At 39.0% G+C, this 16,187-nt stretch overlaps 3 pseudogenes across 1 annotated transcript; all 3 read left to right on the top strand.

The window, feature by feature from the left end:
• The first annotated feature begins 3,679 nt into the window (after window positions 1-3,679).
• Window positions 3,680-7,440, top strand: LOC149394269 (O-fucosyltransferase 13-like; annotated as a pseudogene). Its single transcript, XR_016299778.1, has 7 exons — window positions 3,680-3,980; window positions 4,075-4,160; window positions 5,418-5,607; window positions 5,707-5,786; window positions 6,061-6,131; window positions 6,225-6,313; window positions 6,391-7,440. The product of XR_016299778.1 is annotated as an O-fucosyltransferase 13-like (transcript).
• A 1,123-nt stretch (window positions 7,441-8,563) lies between these two features.
• Window positions 8,564-9,700, top strand: LOC149394268 (pentatricopeptide repeat-containing protein At1g52640, mitochondrial-like; annotated as a pseudogene).
• Window positions 9,701-10,049: 349 nt separating this feature from the next.
• On the top strand, window positions 10,050-11,929 carry LOC149394267 (pentatricopeptide repeat-containing protein At5g15010, mitochondrial-like; annotated as a pseudogene).
• The last annotated feature ends 4,258 nt before the right edge of the window (window positions 11,930-16,187 follow it).

Here is a 16,187-nt window from a genome sequence, read left to right as displayed (position 1 = left end):
TTGTTAGATCAAGTAAATAAACTTATTATTTATTGTTGGACAAGTAAATAAGCGTTTAATGGGCTTAAATCTATTGGGTCTTGAAAAAACATAAAATCGCCTACCCCCTACGGTGTTGGACGTTTTTTGCACTGGTGTGGTAACCACTATTTTTTCTGTTTTTTATAGTTCCTAAAATATATGAGAATAAATAGGAGATATATTTTCATATATTCTCTCCTAATATTTAGCTAAATATATGAGGATATTTATGAGAAAATCTAGGATAATATATTATCCTAGATTTTCTCAACAGCAAAATATTTTATACTGTTGTATAAAATAAAATCCTAGATGCTGATCTGACGGATGAGAGAAAGAATATGATTCACTTGTTGAGATCCAATGGCTGAGATTTAATCCACTAGTGTGAACACAATAAAAGAAAATAATATCTTTTAGAATATTTTGGAATCTATAAAGATACTTTTTAAACTGCTAAATAGAAGGCTGATGTGAAGTAAAATTTAACCTAGCCAAACAGCTAAAAAACGCCCACACACTCTCCTTTGTGGCCGTGTGCTTGCTTCTCCTTCCTCCCATCGGAATTGCTTCAATTCCATTATTAGAAATAAGAGAGAAAGATCGGAAACATCTCGTTTCCAGATCTAGTGAGATATAACGAAGCCCACTCTTTTGTCTTATCTTCCTCGAAGATTACGTTTTGGAAGACTTTGGTGTCATCACATCGAGTCCTTGAAGGATGAGTTCCAGATCTGATCGTGTTGAGGCTTGTACGTTCAAGACGAAGACGGATTGTGAAAGCTTTCGGTTCGTGAGCCAAAAACTGTAAGTTTTCTTAAACTCGTATTTTATCTGATATGGTTGGTTGATGAAGTTTCTTATGATTAATTAATTAAGTCATCTAGATCTTGTTTAATAACCATGTTAATAATTAGCTCTTGTTAGCGTAATTATTCTTTTCCGCATTAAATTAGTTATTTAAGGTGCATTAATCACCAACAACAAAAACAAAGTATAGATGTCCTCGATGATTATATGTTGATTACAATATTTATATAAAAAAAGAAGCTTAAACTATAATAAAATAAAAGGAGATTTTAAAACTCATGAAATAAAAAGTGGATCATGAACAATCAATATTACAACATAGTGTTAGAATTTATCCCTAAATCTCGACTTAAAAAAAAAAAGAAAGCGAAATACACACAAAAACACGAAGAACAATAGCACATATTTGTACTGGTTCACTTTCAATGCGAAAGTAATATCCACTTTGCCGCTGTAGATTATCACTAAAATCCAAATCGGAAGAGAATGTGTTTACAACTCTCTTGCGCTCTAAAACACAATCAGCGCACAAAGTATAAATAAGAAAACGTTAGGGCTAGTAAACGTGCATGAAATTCCCAAAATACCATAAATTAATAACTCTACAATATAATTTCACCTAGGTCGATCCACGAATCATTGTCATAAGTTTTTCAGTCGTTAAACCGATCAATTATGCTCCACACCTCAATACATAAATGGTGACTTACTAGTCTTTACGGGTACACGTTCCACTGACGTAAACTTGTGTATTTCCTTATTGCAAATTGCATTTTAGGAGCCTTTATCGACTTAAATTTATGCCCACATATTATTAAACGTATATTATATTTGATATTTGGATCCATATAATGAAACTTAAAAAGCTGTATGTAAATTTAAATTGTTGAAACATAAGCAAAAAGAGAAGAAGAAAAAAAGATCTTAATTTGAAATAGGGTCGACAACGTTAGTTTGCACGAGAAATATGGGCTCACAATAGTCCAGATGACAACGAATTTGAGTTTCGGAGGATGTCCCGGAAGAGTCAAGAATCCTGTATTACGACACACTCGATTAAAACTGTGAAAAATATATATAAAAGAAAAAAAAAACTCTCACATGAGAGTCCTTTGCCGGCTCGGACAAAAAGTCAAAGACTCATCGTCTCAAAAAAAAAAAAAAAAACTTTTATTTAGAACCCAAAATCTTTTATTTCTTATTTTAAGATGAGATAGCGACACCAAACTCGACAGAGAGTCGATATTATATCACAATTTAAAAGTGTATAAGCAAAATTTAAAATACATTTACTCGTGTATTTTCATGATTGAAAGTTAATTGATGCACCATAGATGTACTTAATTCTAAGTATAATTGGCCTCACATGTAATTACTTCGGGATAGGTGACATCCGTTAGTCATCCAAGAGATCGAACAATGCACATCTATTGTTTTTATGAAATGTTAGCTCTTTATACATTAGCTTTGTAAAAGTGGGATTAATTGCATGAGCCACGTCACAGTGTTGACGCGCTGATCCGACGACAATTATCGTTCTTTTATACATATGTATATATGTCATATATATGTGTGTCCTTCACTTTGTTAGTTTGTTATGCAACCATATGAAAATATTTTGAAAGAATTTCATAAAATAGAAGAACTTAAAGAGAAATTTCATTTTTTGAACCTAAAAATAAAAAAATAACAAAATTAGACTCACTAGTTAGAAAATGTCCAAAACTGATCTTTTGACTCAAATTCAGACAAAAATACATTTTTCAGCCCATTTTTCATCTTAAATCATCGGAATTCATCAAAAAAATTCATTGGAATTCATCGAAAATCATCTTAACTCTTCGAATTTCATCGTAAACAGCTATGAATTTCATCGGAAAAAAATCTTAAATTCAAAATCTTAACTTTTTCAAAACCGATCCAAATCAATACAAATCATCTAATAATCACTCTAATCGTTATTAAAGCTATCATACAACAATTCAAACGCGAAATAAAAATGAAAATCTTACTTTTTTGGTCATTTTAATCCTCAGAATCATGAATCCGAAAGAAAGAGAATATCATTATGAGTGAAATGAGGGAAGGAAGGAAAGATGGGCTGAAAAATATTTTTTTTTCTTCGAATTTCGATCAAAATTCCAATTTTATATATTTTTCAATTAGCGGATCTAATCTAACCTTGATATTTCCTCACTTTTGAGCCCCAAACAATGAAATTTTTCAAAACAAATGTCCCATAGGTTTATCAAATTTAATTTGGATACCACAAACATTGAGATATATATGGCGTCGCGCCATTCTAAAAAAAAGGGACAAGAATTACCAGTCCTAAATTATTTTAGAGCAATTACCCAAACTACCACCATTTGATAAGTATTTTCTAATTTTTCACCAAAAGCTTAATTTGGTCAAAAATATTAGTAAGTCACTTGTACAAATACAATTTACCCTCAACATGATGTCAACAATTGACATACCTTCTTTGTACCTTCAACCATATAAATAATATTATATGTAATATATTATATAATATTATATAGAGAAAATTTTAAATTCTATTATTTCATCTTCTATATAAATTTTTTTATATTATTTATTTTCTAATTTTATATGTTTAAGGAGTTCTTATTAATTATATTAACTATTTTGTTAATGACACATTCACAATAATTATTTATTAACAAAAGAGTTCAAATCTGATATGTGGCCAGGCTTAAAACCTGAGCTCACACCAAAGATAAAATAAACGACATAGGTGTTTGAATAAAACGACAATCCTAGCCATTTTACAATTTTTATTTTTAACCGTTGGATTAGTATAATCTACGGCTATAAATGAGCGAGATGTGCCAGTATAAAGAAACACATTACACACATCGTAGGTCAATTTTTTTTTTCTTCGGCCTCGTTTTTTTTTTTTTCACCGATTTCTCTTCAGCCTCTCTCTTTCTCTACAGATTTCTCTTTCTTCACCCTCACTCCCATTGGTAAAGTTACGGATCGACCAATTTAGAGAAGAAAAGAACGTAATCGAGAGAAAGAGAGGCCAAAGAGAGAGAGAGAGAGAGAGAGCGTGTGCGAGACATAGAGCGAGAAAGAGAGTTCGGGAGACAATTGGTTGAAGAGCAAGGATTCAACCATTGGAGGTTATTTAAGATGTCCCTCTCCTCGTTTTCCTTTGATTATCTTTTGAATTTCAGATATGAAATTCTAGAATTTATTCGTGCGTTTGATTTGAAGATTCAATGATGAAATTCGTCTTCAGTTTGGGGGGTTTCGGCGACCAAGTGGAAAAAAAATGATAGATTATCGTTGGAATTCTCAAGGTAAACAGATAATTCTGCTCAAGATTAAATTTAGGTTTTTATTTATTTATTTATGTTGGATTCTCTGGATATTTTCATTATTGTGAATTTCCTTTTGATACCGTGTGCTTGGATTCAAAACTGAGTTCATAATGGTAGTTTTCGCTTCGCGTGTTTGATTCTTCGTTTTCGCTTCGAGTTTGAGAAGTTAGAGATGATTTTGAATCTCATAATAACGTCACTTAGTACCTTCAATGTTCAGACTGGATGTGGCATGCGTCATGACCTTTTTTTATTTTTTTATTTTGTCAATCATGTCAACTACCATATATGGCATTTTCTGTATTCTTAAGCCATAAAATTGTTATATGTGTATAGGATATTCATATATTAAATATATACGCTTAATGTTTTCTATTTCCTTGTCGTCTGAGGTCCACTCCTCCATCGGTTTGGTTGCCGAGAGAATCTGCAAACATGGGAAAGAAATTTAAAAAAACTTAAAGGTGAAGTTTACTTAATTGTTATTATCAGAAATGAAATCAACAAATGTTGATTCTTGCTGTTTATTTCATGTATTTTGATGTCAGATATGTGAGCTAAACACAGGTGCTAAATGTTGTTTTCATAAATCATGTTATTCCTTATCAGAGTTGAGATTAATTTGGTCTAACGTGCTAAATTAGGCGAAATTTTGGTCTATGCGGTTTTTTTTTTTCTCTTTTGTCACTGGCTATGATTTTGGTACTGCTTTCTTTTTTCTTGGAAAGATTATGAAAGAAAATTTATTTTTGATGAATGATAGTAGTTAATGAGTTAGGTTATCAAAAACTAACTTGATGAAAATGATGAGATGCTAACACTTGAATTAGTGTATACGTACCTGAAGTCTATATGTTCAACACTTAAAGTTTATGATCACCCTGCTAAATTAGAGTATGTGTTATTGTTAACACTTTCTTCATTTGATCTGAATGCTATTAAGTGAGTTTGACGTTTTTTTTAGGTTGCGGTCGCTTATATATATACACGCAATTCGCATATCATTTTAGAGTTTTCGTTTATCCACAAAGTTCTGGAGTTTTCCTATTTCGTCGCTTAGTGGCAGTTTTGTAATTTTTTTAATGTTTATAGGGTGTTATAAGATTGGGCAGTTCTGTAATATTTGAGTGGTGTCTTCTGCTTTATATAATTTAGTGGCAGTTATGCAATTTCGAAAACTTAAATGGGTATTTTCGGCACTGTAGAAAAAACAGTAAAGTGTGCCTGTGTGAACAGTGATTTCTTAAATGCTGAAGAAGATTGTGACGGAATCAGATTTGTGTTGAAAAAGCGAGATGGTGGTGAGAATGATATCAGTGAAGCCGACAATCAGCGCGGCGGTGGCTTTCTCTCTCCTCCTCGCCGTCGTTCTCTTTTCTCTCTCTTCTCCGTTCTCACAGACTCCTTTCCCTTCCACTTCTCAGCTGTGAGTATCGAACCCTAACTTTTGTCGTGAATTTTGTTGATTCGGTTGAGTTTCCTCAAAGATTAGTTTCCATGGTGTTGTTGAAATGTGTGGAAGCAGAATTGAGAAGGATATATGGAGTGTGACAAGGAAGTTCGAATGGAGACCTTGCAATTGGTGGCGACAAGGACATTTTCCCGGTAAACACACAAATACAGATATTCTTACACTCTATTATGGTTTTGTAATTGTTCTATGATTTGTAAATATAATCCAGTGTATGTCCTTATGATCTTAGTTCAATTTTACTGTGTTCTTCACTGAAATTGTTCGGCGTTCATTATGTTCCGGTAATTAAAAAAAAAGTAGATTCTGATTTGGGGTTTTGAATTGTGTTTCGATATTCCGAGTCCAATCCGTAGTTGACTTTCGTTGCAGACAAATTGCTTTGGTTTATTTGTTGAAATGTCGCAGCTCTGCCGGCTCAAACCAACGGATATATTCGAGTGGATTGCTACGGCGGACTCAACCAAATGAGAAGAGATGTGCGTCCCCAAAAATTATTTTATTTATTTATTTTTTACTTTTTCATATTTATTTTTCTAAGCACACCAATGTTTGTTGCCTGGCTAACGCAGTTTTGCGATGGCGTTGGAATTGCTCGTCTTTTAAACGCGACCCTCGTTTTGCCAAAGTTTGAAGTGGCTGCGTATTGGGACGAACAAAGGTGATATACACCGTAACGTTTTTGGCTTAAATGTTTTAATACTCACTGTCTAAACTAAATTTTGGCCGACAAATCAGCGGTTTCGCAGACGTATTTGACGTTGACTACTTCGTCGAACAAATGGAAGGCTTCGTCAACGTCGTTAAAGATCTTCCGCCGGAGATCGCGTCAAAGGAACCGTTCCACGTGGATTGTGGCAAACGAAAAGGCCAATTCGATTACGTCGAAACCGTTCTTCCATCGCTCTTGGAACATCGTTACATCTCGATCACGCCGGCGATGAGCCAAAGACGTGACAGATATCCGAAGCACGCGAAAGCCGCTCTATGCCAGGCTTGTTACGACGCGCTACGCCTCACCCGATCGCTGGAGAAAAAAGTCGTTCAGCTTCTCGAAGCCGTTCCGAAGCCGTTCCTCTCGCTCCACCTCCGATTCGAGCCCGACATGGTGGCTTATAGCCAATGCGAGTACTCGGGTCTCTCTCCGAATTCTTTGAAAGCCATCGAGAAAGCTCAGGGAGATGACCGGAGACTCGGCCGTGCGGTGGAGAAGCCGAGGGAAATGCCCTCTCACGCCGAACGAGACCGCGTTCGTTCTCGAGTCGCTTTTGATCCCGAAAAGCACAAACATATATCTCGCCGCCGGGGACGGAATAATGGAACTCGAAGGGTTGACTTCGGTTTACAAGAACGTGTTCACGAAGTCTGGTCTTCTCAGCGGAGAAGACTTCAGAACGATGCACGGGAACACGAAAGCGGCTCTGGACTACTATGTCTCGATCAACAGCGAATCGTACGTCGCGACGTATTTTGGGAACATGGATAAGATGGTTTCTGCGATGAGGGCGAAAAAGGGTTTGTACAAGACTCTTTTCTTGAGCATGAGAGATTTCGCATATTTTACGTCGCAGGGTTTGAGAGGGACAGAACTGAAGTTAGCTTTGTGGGAAGCTCATAGACATGATTTCGTGATGGGTATAGGGTCTGCTTTGCCTGATTGCTTCTGTGAAGTCAAGTTGTGATTTCTGAATTTGGTTTCACTCGTCTGATTTCTTTGTTATATAAATTATTATAGTTTGCCTCGTTTGTCTGTAAACAATTTATCCGTAGTAAGATGATTTATCTGAACACGGTTATCCATCTTTCTCTTATTTAAGCAGATAAATGTAAATTAACCGATCAGTTAATCGGATAAAATGCCCACCTTCAATCGGTAATGGCAAGTTGAACCTTGCTTTTTGGTCTGGTTTGTAACAGAAAGAAAAGGGTTTTTTCTTACCCGGGAAAAAAAATTGGGATTCTTTTCATTCAAATAGATATTATACCCTCATTTTGAAATCACGTATTTTTTAACTTTTATAATTATTTATTTATTACTCGGATTTTATCGCGCTTAATTAGACGCCTATTTGATAGTACTAAGATCATTCAGAAAATTGTAACATAAAAAACAAATATTTCTTTTTCTCCCTAATCTTGTTTAAAGACCACAAATCACTGACATACAAAAACAAATGCAATCGAAAACCATTATGATTCCCAATTTTCGGCAACGAAAATGGACAATACTTAACAATCCATCACCCAGATTGCATATGTGCAGATTAGTTACTCTAGTTAACTAATTAAACTAGACAGTAAAAGATATATGGCAAGTCTATATACTGTCATATAATTACGAATCAGATGGGATTCACCAAGAAAACTATAAAACGGGGTTAGTTATCATGTAGTGGAACGCCATTTTTTCATTTTCAGTCACCAATATTCTACTGATTAATTGAGTGGAATTACTATAACTATATTAGCTTGAAGTTTTCTAGTACTTTTATGCCCAATACAATGGTGAGGCTTTTAAATATCATAATGTTATGTGTAATTTTTCGTATAAAATTATGTTGTTTAGCTAACGAAATCTCTTTTAATGTGGGTTTTTTTTTGTTTTAAATTATCATAATTATGGAATTATCCTTATATTTTATGATTATTCTAAGAATATCATTCAGATTTTTTTTTCTCCCTTCCAAATACCAGTGGAAACGGCTCATATTCTAATTGAAACTCTTTTTTCTTAAAGCTAAAATGAAATTGTAATTGTAAAAGTAATAAATTTTTGTTTTAAGAAATAGTATTTCCTGAGCTGGAAATACTGAAATATTTTCTGAGCTTAGAAAATTTAGTTTTGACGTCAAAGTGTGACCGATTTTTCATGGTACTGATGTTACACGTACAAGAGACAGGAAAGGAGAAGAGAACAATGGCTCATCGGAGTAGTACAGTCATTCGCTCACTTATCTCTCAAAGCTGTCACCGTTTCTATTCGAAGCCGTCGAAACCTTCGGTGGCGAGTCTGGTGAACTCGCTCGCTCGCGTTCTGAGCGACCACCGAAACCCACGCGACGACTTGGAGCCTTCACTCGCCTCCTTCGCGCGACACGTGTCACCGAACCTCGTCGAACAAGTCCTCAAGCGATGCAAAAACCTCGGCTTCTCCGCCCACAGATTCTTCCTCTGGGCCAAAGGAATCCCGAGATTCCAACACAGCTACGAGAGCCACCAAATCCTGGTCGACGTTATGGGTAGCAACAAGCAGTTCGACTCGCTCTGGGACCTCCTCGTCGACGTCAGAGACTCCGGTCGATTCCAGGTCGGCTCCGAGATCTTCCGCGTCGTTTTCCGAGCCTACGTGAGACTCAACTTGCCCGCCGAAGCAGTCGGAACTTTCGATCGAATGCCCGAGTTCGGAGTCAAACCCGGCGTTGACGATCTCAACAACCTCTTGCACGCCTTGTCCGGTCGAAAGCACGTGAGACACTCCGTCGAGCTCTTCGCCAAACCCAAGGCCGATTCGGAGATCCAGCCGAACGAGGAAACGTACTTGATCCTGATCCGCGGCTGGGGCGAGATCGGCGACGCGGAAGAAGCCCGCAAGGTGTTCGACGAAATGCTCCAGAGAGGATTTTCTCCAAACACAACGGCTTACAACGTTATCATGGAGGCTCTATGCAAATGAGGCAAATCCGACGAGGCCGACGAGATCTTCACCGGAATTCCGAAGAAAGGGCTGAGCCACGACGCTGAGTCGTACTCGATCTTCGTCCGAGCTCGCTGCGAGTCCGACGATCTTCACTCGGCTTTCAGAGCCCTCGACAGAATGAAACGGTACGGCCTCAAACCCAGCACCGCGACGTACAACCACGTGATCAGAAAACTCGGAAACGACCAGCGAGTCGACGAGGCGTACGAGCTCGTGGAAGAGATGACGAAGAACGGAGTTTCCCCGGACACATGGAGCTACAACGCGATCCTCGCCTCACACTTCCAGAACTTCGAGGTGAAGAGGTCTCTGAGGCTGCTTCAGAGAATGCAGACGAAGAGGAACGCATGATCAGCGGCGACAAAACAAAGGTATTTCGAGCCAATTATGAATTTGAGGATTGAAGAATTTCATAGTTTAAACGAAGTCAGATGCAAGAGAACTTAATTACAATGGTTAAGGTATGGTCGTTTTTAGCATTGGATACCACAAGACTTTCATTTTTCTGATCTAAATCTAGATAATGCAGAGGTGTTTATAGGCGACATGGTACGAGAATGGGGAAATTCACAGAATGGAATTCAGTGGACTTTCGTTTGCAACTAAATCTAATAACGAACTACACACGTGTCGAAGCCAATCACACGCTTAACATCCTAAAAACAAATAAACCGAACATTGAACTCTCTAACAAACAACAATGGCTTTCAGGACTAGTCTCTCTTTGAAGCACACAGTCCTCGGCTCAGTCCTTCGCTCTCTTCTTTCGCAGCCGACCACCGGAACTTCTCGCCGGATATGTTCGAAGCCGTCGCAACCGTCGATGCCGGGACTGGCGAGATCTCTTTCTCGCGTTCTGAGCGATCACCGAAACCCACACGACGACTTGGAGCTCTCACTCGCTTCCTTCAAGCCACACATTTCTACGAACCTCGTCGAACAAGTCCTCAAGCGATGCAAAACCCTAGGCTTCTCTGCGCACAGGTTCTTCCTCTGGGCCAAAGGAATTCCAGGCTTCGAACACAATTACGAGAGCTACTGAATCTTGGTCGACGCGTTGGGTCGTAGCAACCAATTCGTGATCTTGTGGGACCTACTCATCGACATCAGAGACTCCGGTCGCTTCGAGATCGGCTCCGAGATCTTCCGCGTCGTTTTCCGGTCGTACAGCAGAGCCGGTTTGCCTCGCGACGCCATTAGAGCGTTCAACAGAATGTCTGAGTTTCAAGTCAAACCCACCGTTGACGATCTCAACGGTCTCTTGAAAGCTCTGCGCAACCACAAGCACGTTCAACACGCACACGAGTTCTTCGAGAAATCGAAAGCCTGGCTCGACCCGAACGCCGAGACTTACTGCGTTTTGATGCTCGGCTGGGGAAATATCGGCCACCCAGAAAAAGCACGCCAACTGTTCGACGAAATGTCCCAGAGAGGAATTTCCCTCGACGTCCGTTCTTACAATGCTTACATGGAATCCCTGTGCATCAGAGGAAACTCCGACGAGGCTCACGAGATTCTCCGTGAAATGGCGAAGAAAGGATCACCGATCCCCGACGCGGAAAGCTACACGATCTCCTCCGAGCTTTCTGCGAATCCGACAACATCGAAGCGATTTTCCGAGTCCTCGCCGGGATGAAGAGACACAATCTCTCTCCGGGTATCTCCGGTTACAACCTCGTGATCAACAAGCTGTGCAAAAGCCGACGAGGCTTACAAGCTCATGAAAGAGATGATCGAGAATGGGGTTTCGCCGGATTCGTCGACCATCAACGCGATCATCTCTTCCCACTGCAAGAACTTCGAGGTCAATCGAGCTCTGAAGCTCTTGTCTGCTACGGAGAAGAATGGACGGACCGCGACTCGTACAACATGGTTCTCAAGTTGCTGATTCGGTTTGGGAGATTCGATGACATGTCAGAGGTTTGGGAGAGAATGTCGGAGAAAGGGTTTCGCGGCTCGGTTTTGACGTACTCGACGCTGATACACGGATTCTTGATGAAGGGAAATCGAGGGACCAAAATGGCGTGCAAGTACTTGGAGGAGATGGTTGACCGGGGAATCACGCCGTATTTGACCACGGTTCAGAGGCTGAGAGATCGGCTTCTGAGGCTGGGATTGGCCGAGAGCATTGAGCGTATTGCTACTAAAATGGAACTGAGCACATATCGCTCGGTACGAGAGATGGCTTTTGTGATGAGAACTCAAAATAAGCCGACTAATTATCGTAAAGATGATCACTGAATTTGTGGTTCATTAGTCACTGAAACAGTCAAATCAGAAAGACTTCCTTGTTCCTTTGAGTTTGAGTCACAGAGTAAATTTTTAGCTTCACATTTTATGGCTTCTCATGAGCGATTTGTAAAGTATGTTTAAGTAGCCTAAGATCAGGTGATAAAAATGGCATTCCATATGAAAAAAACGACATAAAAGTAGCAAAAGTGATACAAATTCACACAAATAAAGGTGACATTAAAAAAATATGACTTCTATGCTCCTTTAAGTTTGTTCTCGTACAAATTATATTTTCCACTTTTTAAATTATATGTTGATGTGAGGTATTAATATGAACTAGCTCAAAAATAATATAAACATGACATAGGAACCTATGATTATAAAAAGAGAAATTTGTGTGATTTTCTTTTCTTTTTTTGTTAAATTCAATTAAAAAAAACCATTTATGTATTGAAAATGTATGCTTTACAAGTTAAACAAACACCAAAAATTGTTTAACAGAGACTCGAATAAATTCGGAATCAAAATTATGTGTTACGCTTGATGCAAAAAGTAAAACTAATGTGCCATGTTAAAAAAAATAAATAAAAAAAAATAAAAAAATCGATATTGTTAACAACTGGTTCAATTTAAATTTGTGCATTTGGACGGGACCGGAATTCTTTTAATCAATTTATATAAATAAAAAAAATTAATCTTCGGATATTTCCTCTTTTCTGATACAGATCTTGACCTCTCGGCTAAGACTCGCACACGAACACTCCAATCATCTCCTTCGCCGTTCGATCCTCCGTCTCCGGCGAGTTCGGTTCCATTGCTATGCTCCTTCACACCCAAGGCGAGTTCTTTATCCGTTTTTATTTACAATCTGTTTCTTTTCATATCATCAATAGATAGATAAGAGGGATTAGTAGAGATTGGGCATCAAAATGGTCTAAGAGATCAGAGTAAGGAAGAAACTATCATTTGGTTGTGAACGGATTATCAGTTCGGATCAAAGTGTGTGTTGAGTGATGCGAGATAAAATTAAGCTATTTCATTATTGTTGTGGAAAAATTGACTTCAGACTTGAACAAGAATGGGTTAAAGTGTTTAAATGCTGAAGAAGATTGTGACCGAATCAGATTTGTGTTGAAAAAGCGAGATGGTGGTGAGAATGATATCAGTGAAGCCGACAATCAGCGCGGCGGTGGCTTTCTCTCTCCTCCTCGCCGTCGTTCTCTTTTCTCTCTCTTCTCCGTTCTCACAGACTCCTTTCCCTTCCACTTCTCAGCTGTGAGTATCGAACCCTAACTTTTGTCGTGAATTTTGTTGATTATTGTTTGGTTTATTGAATATTGTTGGCTTTCTTCACATCTATGAGGTCCGGTGGTGAATTTTTATTGTGAGAAATCTTAAATTTATTCGTATGAATTGTTGACATGTTTAGTGTTCATACTGGATTGATGGTTAGTGACTACATTTAACTCTTGGGTTTCTCCTTTTCAGAATTATCACGTTTCTTCCACTTGTAATTTGGCCTATTCTGATCCTCATTTAATTTAGTCAATACTTCAAATCTATATATAGAGTGGACTCATGCAATATATTTTATGTCTGCTGTTTCAAGATTTTTTTTCTTTAAAGTGCGTTTCAACTTTCAAGATATTTTTTTCCGTCATATTGTTTATTTGTTTTTTTTCCATTAAATGTGGATATATATTGTTTTAGAAATTTGGATATCCACTTAAAAATGCAACTATATAATATTTTGCTGAATAGGAATTCATATTCATCTAATTGCTGATAAAACTTTGTTATTGACTTGTGTTATTGAACAATGAGGGCCTTTTGAACATTTAGGATTTATTTTCAGATTATTGTGATAAATAAAGGTGGGTCCTTGTAAGTATATTACTTTTGAATAAGTAATTAGTGAGGATGAAAATGCTGCAGATAATTGTTCTTGGGTGTGATATGTAATTAGTGAGGAGAAAAAATCTCAGCCATGCCAAGGGCCAGGAAGGAAAAATCCCAACCACGCCAAGGGCCAGGAAGGAAAACTCCAACCCGACCTCCAGGCAGGGTCGACCTCCAGGCAGGCTCGACTTCCAGGCAGGGTCGACCTCCAGGCCGAGCTCGACTTCCAGGCAGGGTCGACCTCCAGGCCGAGCTCGACTTCCAGGCAGGGTCGACCTCCAGGCCGAGCTCGACTTCCAGGCAGGGTCGACCTCCAGGCCAGGCTCGACCTCCGAGCGAGCTCGACCTCGAGGCGATCTCGACCCCCCAGGCGAGCTCGACCTCCAGCCAGGCTCGACCTCCGGGTGATCTCGACCCCCAGGCGAGCTCGACCTCTAGCCAGGCTCGACCTCTAGGCGAGCTCGACCTCCAGGCGAGCTCGACCTCCAGGCGATCTCGACCCCAGGTGAGCTCGACATCCAGCCAGGGTCGACCTCCAGGCGAGCTCGACCTCCAGGCGATCTCGACCCCCAGGCGAGCTCGACCTCCAAGCGATCTCGACCCCCAGGCAGGCTCGACCTCCAGCTAGGGTCGACCTCCAGGCCAAGGCTCGACCTCCAGGCGAGCTCGACCTCCAGGCGATCTCGACCCCCCAGGCGAGCTCGACCTCCAAGCGATCTCGTCCCCCAGGCGAGCTCGATCTCCAGGCAGGCTTGTTCAACCTCCAGGCCAGGTTCGACCTCCAGGAGGAAGTCCAACCCAAAAATTGTGAAGGCAATCTCAGCCCTGCCGAGGACCAGGAAAGAAAAGTCCCGGCCCTGCCAAGGGCCAGGAAGGAAAAATCCCAGCCCCGCCGAGGGCAAGGAAGGTTCAAGCATTGTGCATGGTCAGCCCCTACAAAAATCAAGGGAAAAATGAAAAGACCATCCTGCCCCGACTCATCACACTCCTATAAATACCTCCAGATTCCTCATTTGGAGGTAAGTTTGCTCACACTTACAAAACCTCTGTTTCTCTCTCATCAGAGCTTCTCTCTCTAGAACTCGAAGCACGACACATAGACTAATGTTGAGCGTCGGAGTGCCCGCCGGAGGGAACCCCTCCGCGGTCATTTAGCTCACTCTCTTCTCTTTTCTCAGGTGACGAGTCGTCGGAAATCCTTTTCCGGCACGGCGGAGGTACAGGTGTTGGGACAACTTCTCCGTTCGACCACCGCGCGGTCATAGAGTCCGGTCCTAGACCGAACTGCGGACCGGTTTTCGTGTTGATCCATTTTCAGGCATTAACAGAAACCATATGCGGTATCAAAGTAAATATGTATGTAGATGCTCATTTATTAAACTTCAAGTTCAACCACTCAAAATGATGAATAAATAAATAAATAAGTGTCCTTGAATAGCTACAATTTTTTAGGTTTTACATACCTACTTGCAACACAAAATTAATCCACTTTTAGTTTTATAATTTCATATTGTATTTTGAAAAGTAAAAAAAAAAAAAAAAAAAAAACAAGTATGGTAAAGAAAATTACAATTTAGTCCCACACCAGTATGTGGAAGCCATTTCCAACAAATTATGATATCGACCAAAACAAAAATGGAAAATATAGTCATCGATTGTTTTTCACGTCTAAACAATATTACAAAATATTATGTTGCATAGCTAGTAATATCTTCATGGCATAAACGCAGAGATTATTCACTAGAAGGGGAACAGGAATAAAAGGAGGTACACAACAAGTAAAACAACATGTTCTTTGGTTTTTCTCTTCCGTTTTAAATCATTGTAGTGTATTGAGAGTAGACTGAAATAATTTTAATAGGTACCATATTATCCTAAATTATTTGCGCAAAGTATTGCCCGTTAATTTCAATAAGGAAAATATCCTAACAGATTCTCATCCATTCTAAGATCGCAACAGTCCGGAAACGAATATAACACGTCTAAGTGACATAATGAAGTGTTTTCAGCGAAGGTTTTTTTTCGGTTTCCGAATGAAGCATTTGATTTGTTTAGGCCTTGTTAAAAAAAATGAGAAAATATGACCAACACATGAAATTCAATCTCTATGGTAATAATATCAAGTATTAATATGACTAATTAAACCAAAATACCTATGAAGATCAAACTAATTAAAAAAACATGACATTAAGTTTGTAGGTATTAAAGGTATTTTGGTTCATGGATTCATATTTTTCTACATACATTTGGTTGTGTAGGTGTAATCTAATGTAGAAAAGTGGTTATGTTATCGAATGTAATGCCATTTTAGAGATTACTCCATTGGACGAAAAACTTAAATTCTTTTGCACTGATTTTTTTTTTCATTTTGAAAAATCAATGGCCTTAACAGCACGTGTTTATTAGGGGAACAAGAACAAAAAGCCTCTCCTCTCATGTCAGGATAAGGGTTCTAGCATCTAAACAGAAATCACAGTATTGTGAAATGAACTTCGGGCAAAAAATTGGACCAATTTCAAGTCGTATATGTGCAAACAAAATAAATTGGCGTTTTGTCAGTTAAGTCCACCCATAACTCAGCCATAATGGCATTCACAAGAACCATCCATACTTAAATTCTTGCCCCAAGAATTATGCGTTCTATTAGTAGACTCATATGGGCATTTATCCATGGCTATAAGCCTAAAAGAGTCATTGCTGCCCAAGC

Source organism: Urtica dioica, chromosome 6, assembly GCF_054948205.1.
Source record: "Urtica dioica subsp. dioica isolate 48M chromosome 6, U.dioica_male_clone48M_v1_H2, whole genome shotgun sequence".
Lineage (NCBI taxonomy): Eukaryota > Viridiplantae > Streptophyta > Magnoliopsida > Rosales > Urticaceae > Urtica > Urtica dioica.
The sequence above is the reverse complement of the archived record's forward strand: the minus strand, read 5'-3'. Positions and strand labels throughout refer to the sequence as shown.